The sequence below is a fragment of the Microtus ochrogaster genome, chromosome X, assembly GCF_000317375.1.
Source record: "Microtus ochrogaster isolate Prairie Vole_2 chromosome X, MicOch1.0, whole genome shotgun sequence".
Taxonomy (NCBI): domain Eukaryota; kingdom Metazoa; phylum Chordata; class Mammalia; order Rodentia; family Cricetidae; genus Microtus; species Microtus ochrogaster.
The window spans coordinates 13,369,159-13,375,535 of NC_022026.1; the positions used below are offsets into that span (position 1 = coordinate 13,369,159).

General features: G+C 41.2%; 1 pseudogene; it reads left to right on the forward strand.

Annotated features, from left to right (window-relative positions):
• Positions 1–427: 427 nt before the first annotated feature.
• The window catches only part of LOC101997747, a 69,869-nt pseudogene continuing 63,919 nt past the window's right edge, over positions 428–6,377 (forward strand).

A 6,377-nucleotide genomic window follows, 5' to 3' on the forward strand; every position in this document is an offset into this window, starting at 1 on the left:
CTGTCTATCTGTCTGTCTATCTATCTATCTATCTATCTATCTATCTATCTATCTATCTATCTATCTATCTATCTATCTATCTATCTAATCATCTATCCATCTATCCATCCATTTATCTGGTTTGTTTTTCTGCAAAACATTAATACAATGTTCTCCATCAGTATAAGGAAAACCCCTTCTATTTTAAGTTTGTTTATGAGTATGTATTCAACATAAACAGAGGTATTTTAGACAAATTATTGCATCATTTAAGAAACCTTTGGGTTGATTATGTCACTATTATTCCATAGTAATCATCTTTCTATGATTCTGACTAAACGCTCAAGGGAAGCTCTGTGTAAAGAAAGGTCTGATTTTGGCTCACTTTCAAAAATTTCAGTCCCTGGTTGATTGCTTTTGTTGTTTTGGGGCCAGTGTGGAGGCAACGATGGTAGAGAACCTAAAGCTGCTCACTTCAGTGCTACCAAGAAGTGCAGTGAGAAGAGGAAGACGTCAGGGTCCCAGAAACCTTTCCAAGGCTTAGACCCTGGTCACCTAACTTCCTTATGCTAGTGCCTCAGGATTATAGAATGTCTAATACTTTTCTGGCTGTCAACAAAGTTTACCTCATGAGAGTTTGAGGAGTATTCCATACCTAATTTATGAATTTCTTCACTAACAGATGAAGAAACTGTCCTGCAGATTTTGAGGAACTTCCTCAAATTTACATTGACCTTAAACATCAGTGTAAGCAACACAGTTTCAATGCTTGTACTTTATAAAACTTCAATGCTTTTATTTTATAAAATGTGTGAAAATAGAGGCAGAAAGTATTGCCAGAAGGTTGAGGCCAGTCTGGTTTACATAGGTCTAAGAGTTCTAGGCCACCAGTATTACACAATGAGACTATGTTTCAAAAAAAAAAAAAAAAGCCAGGTGTGGTAATGCACGCCTTTAATCTCAACTCTCAGGTAGCAGAAGCAGGCATAATTCTGAGTTTGAGGTCAGCCTATATTACATAGTGAGTTACAGGCCAGCCTATATTACATAGTGAGTTACAGGCCAGCCAGAGCTATACAGTGAGACCCTGTCCCAAAACAAATAAAAAAATATCAAGGAGGCTTAGTTACAAATAAAAAATAGTTCAGAGTGGTTTTGTATTCTCTTTACCCTAATTCTACTAATATGTCCATCTTACATAACCATGGAACTTGACCAAGCTACAAAATCAGTATTAGCATAATACTACTAAGACAAAGACAGGATTTATTTGGGATTCACCAGTTTTTAATTAACGTCTTTTTAAGTTTCAAGACTCCACATTACATTTAGTTATCTATTCAGTAAAGGGATTAATTCATAGATGTATGTATATCTGTATGTATACACATTTTTTATTTATCTATGCTGTCTTAGCGATTGACCCTAGGATCTCACACATAAAAGTCTCCTACCAATAAGCTATATCCGTAGCTCCTTTCTGTGTTTCTCTTTCTCTGTGTGTGCTTGGGTACACATGTACATGTGCATGCGTGTGGGTGGAGGCCAGAGGTCAACCAGAGGAGCTGTCTGGGACATCTGTGCTCCGCTGCAGGAACAAAAGAGGGTCATGAGAGACTGGGAGGTTGAAGAGGTTGCTAGGACTCACAGGCAGATAAGACATATTTTAGTCTTTCTAGACAATGGCTCTTAGGTGGCAGCTGTCAGGCTCCCAGACACACACTGGCATATATGGCCACACACAGGTGGGTGGTACACAGGCCTAAAGACAGTCATATAGAAGCAGGCTGGTGAGGGTGGAGACAAAAGTTCAGACCTCTGATCTCAAGGATGTGTTTATATACAATCACACAAAAGTGACATTCTGCCAAAATCAAATACATAGTATATTACTATTTACTCTGGGGTTCTAAGACATCCTGTGACATCCATATATTTACTGACTCATATTGGTTATCCTAATTGGTGCCATGTTGTCTAAACACAAGCTTGCCCTTAAGACATTCTGCTCCCTACATTCCACCCCTTTTAGACAACTGGCATCATTGTCCTGGTTTCTACACTTGACCACACGGGGGCAGTGTAGGCCTATGTGTTGCCCAAACTATATTGCCATAGCCTGCAGGCAACAGGTGCTTGTGGATCCCACCTCTCCTCTTGGTGTCCTTGGGGGAAGAGAAGGGTAGCCTATCTCCAGTGGTTTCACATTCTTCACTTGCAGTTAGAACTCCTGGGTGGTTGCTTAGAGACTTGCTGCCCCTAGGGCATATTCAGCTTAAGAGAAGCATACATTGTATATAGCCGGGGAGCAAATGACAGTTACTGGATTTGACTTAACCTTATGACCACGTTATTTGCCTACCTATGTAGATGGCCAGAGAAAGCAGGTTAGATTTCCATGAACTAAAGTATAGTAAGTTGCAGCATCAACAATGGTTAACACTCTGTATATTAGTGGAAGATTAATGAATAATGAATAAACATAACACCTCTGGTTGTCCAGGATCCTCCCTAGCCAGGCATTTTAGCTCCATCCCTAGGATATACTTAGCCCTGGAGGGACACAGTAGACATTGATTCTGAGTCTGTGGGTTCATGACCTACAGGCACCGCCTTAAAGAGAACTCGATGGCGATAGAAGGCAATGTCTCCACTCCTCCCCTTTCAGTAGGATACTATCTGCCCCCTGGTGTAGATGGAGATTGCATGTTTGTTTCCTGGCCATCCAGATCTGAATAATCAAACAGAAACTCTATTAATTACAACCCTCAGCTAATGGCATAGTCCTAGCTACCTCTTGCATCTTAAATTAATCCATTTTTATGAATCTACGTATCACCATGAGGCTGTGGCTTACTGGAATGTTCTGGCTTTTTTCTCCTTCAGCAGTTAAATGGTGTCTCGTTGACTCAACCTCCTCTCTCTCTCTCTCTCTCTCTCTCTCTCTCTCTCTCTCTCTCTCTCATCTTTGGATTTTCCAACTGGCTTTACTCTGCTAAGCCATTGACCAAAGCAACTTTATTTATCAACCAATAAAATCAACACATATACATCCCACATCACCCTGGTCTCACAGATGCAGGGGATAGACCACCCAGACTATGACTGTAATATTATATATATACTATATATACACACTGTATATGTGTGTGTTTGTGCATGTATATGTATATATGTTAATGAGATCATGCTCCAAATCATAAACGGAATTGAGCTTTCAGTTTCTTTCTTTCACACACCTCATTTTCTCACCACAAAGTATCCTCATAACCTTCTTTAAACAGTTAAAACAGCCATTGACTTTATTTCCTCCATCTTTGCTGACTCCGCTTTAGGCAGTGTCTTGGCAGGAGAAGATTTTCCTGGAGTTGCAGAGCTTCAGTTCCTCTCTTCTCTTGTCTTTCTCTTTTATTTCCCTTTTTGTTTTGCCCCACAGTTTCATCCTGCCAACTATGTCGGGTATGAGGCTCATGACCCAGTGCTGGGAAAAGAGGAGAATCGTGGGAGACAGGGAGGTTGAAGAGGTTGCTAAGACTCACAGGCAGATAAGACATATTTTAGTCTTTCTAGACAAAGGCTCTTAGGTGGGCAGCTGTCAGCAGGCTCCCAGGCACACACTGGCATACATGGCCACACACAGGCAGGTGGCACACAGGCGTAAAGACAGACACACAGATTCAGGCTGGTAAAGGTGAACACAAAAGCTCAGGCCTCTGGCCTCAATACTTTATTTACACAAAATCACACAAAAGTGGCATTCTGTCAAAACCAGTTATATAACAGACTACTTTACTGTTTGGTTTTTGTCCCAGGCCATCCAATGTCTGTCATATATTAGCTAACTCATTGTATGTCTTTATTGGTGCCATGTTGTCTCAATGTAAACTAGCCCTTAAGGCCTCTGGTTCATTATGCCATCCTCATTATTGTTGTTGTTAATGAAACACCGCCTCAGCGTGTAGTGCTGGCTGCCTTGGAACTCACAGAGATCTGCCCACCTCTGTCTTCCCAGCACTGGGATTAAATGCATGTACCACCACACTCTGCTGCATCCTAATAGTATCTTGAGAGGGTATCTCTCACTGGTCTGGAGCTCACGGAGTAAGCTAGAGCTGGCTAGGAAATGGCTCAGGATTCTGCCTGTCGTCCCAGCTGCACCAGCACTGTGGTTACAAGCCACCATGGCCAGCTTTTTCATGTAGGTTCCAGAAATCCATTGATCCATTTCAGGCCCTCATGTTTACAAGGCAAGCTCTTTACTGACAAAGCTATTTCTCCAGTCAGCCTCATCTCCATTATTATTATTATTATTATTATTATTATTATTATTATTATCATCATCATCATCATTATCACTATTATTATTTGCAGTACAAAAAAAATCAAATCTAGGGCTTTACCTATGCTAGCCAATTATTCTGTTAATGGTTTCTCTTTCCAGCTCCTTTTTTATATTTTCTCCTTTTGATACAAGGTCTTAGTTGTCTGGGCTTCTTCAAATCCCCTCTATAGCTCAGGAAAACCTTGATTTTTTTCTATCCTCCTGCATCAGTTTCCTGAGTAGCTGGCCTTACATGCTTGTACCCCAAGGCCTGGTCAGTAGAGTGTTCTAAAGAGGAGCAAACCGTGATCCAAAATGAGTTAATCCATTTAGAAGAACCATAATTAGATTTGGAAAGAATGGGAAGGAAAAGGCAAGGCTGGGAACCCTAGAGGTAATCTGGTCGGGCACAATCAGCACACTATGAAAGATACAGTGTTCCTCTGGTGGAGGTGCTTGCTCTCCTATGGCACACATGTACCTTTTATGGTACTGATCTAAGAACGTGACTTAAACATAGCTTGATTCTACACATCACAGCATTTCTTTGTCGCAATACTTGAAAGTGGTGTGTACATAAGAAACTGTTGGATCCTATGGTTAGAAACTTAGAAAATTAACTGTTTAAGATCTAGACATTGTCCTAATATATTTGTGTTTTCTTTCATATGACCAGAACACCCTTGTTTGTGATCACCACATATCACAAATATCACACTTTATTTTCTATCTTTTAGGAGTATAGATGTTCTGTCTGCATGCATGTGTGAGTACCGAGTGTGTATACAGTGCCTATGGAGCTAGAAGAGGCATTGAATCTCCTGGAATTGCACTTAGATAGGTCGTGAGCTGTTTGTGCTAGGAACTGAACCCATGTCCTCTGGAAGAGTATCAGTGCCCTGAACTGCTGAGCAATTTCTCAAGCTCCATGTTTTAATTTCTTTAAGTATTGTCTTGCTTACTTTTCTTTTTTTAAATATTTATTTATTATGTATACAATATTCAATCTGTGTGTGTTTGCAGACCAGAAGAGGACAGCAGACCTCATTACAGATGGTTGTGAGCCACCATGTGGTTGCCGGGAAATGAACTCATAACCTTTGGAAGAGCAGGCAATGCTCTTAACCACTGAGCCATCTCTCCAGCCCCTTGGTTACTTTTCTATTGACATGACAAAATACCTTGACCAAGGCAATGTATAAAAGAAAACATGTAATTAGAGCTCATGGTTCCAAGATGGCTAGAGTGTGAGCATCTGGCAAAGAGCATGGCAACGGAGCAGTAGCTGGAGCTCACATCCCAAGATAACAACGGCAAGTCAGAGAGAAAGAAGAGAGGGCTGCTGGTGGAGACAACTAACTGGGAATGGGGGGGGGGTTGGGAGCTCAATGCCCAGCCATTCCCAGTGACACATTTTCTCCAACAGGGCCACATCTCCTAATCCTTGCGAACAGTTCCACCAACTGGGGTTAAGTAGTCAAATACGTGAGCCTATGGGGACCGTTCTCATTCAAACCACCACAAGTATCATCACGGTATCCTCCCTCGAGATTCAGAGGTTTCATGCAACTTTTTTCGTTATTTTTGAAACATTCTCAATTGATGTAGATTGCAATTTCACCTCACACTAGGTTATTTTTGCTCTGCCATGCACTTCACATCTCCTTTCTCCTGTTACATTCGATAACCATATTAAGTGCCAGACCTTCTTTCTAGTCTCTTTTTTCTTTATTTGTCACTATCCTTATTAGCATTAAGTTTTTTTCCTTTGACTATTTTTTATACAGTCTCATGTAGCCCAGACTTTCCTCAAATTTGCTGTCTAGCTCAGGCTAGCCCTGACTTTCTGAACTTCCTGCCTCCTGCTGGGATGACTGGCATGTGCCATGACTGAGTAGCCCCACCTTTTAATATAATAGCTGGGTAGCCTAGCACCAATTATGTTTTCTTCGCCTCGCATAAACTGGAGATATTACCACTTTGCATTGGGAAAAATGAACCCTGGAAAATTCATATAAGACAATGGATAATTTGTTACAGCGCCCCCTTCCCAAGTGCCTGAATTCCGAGAACGCAG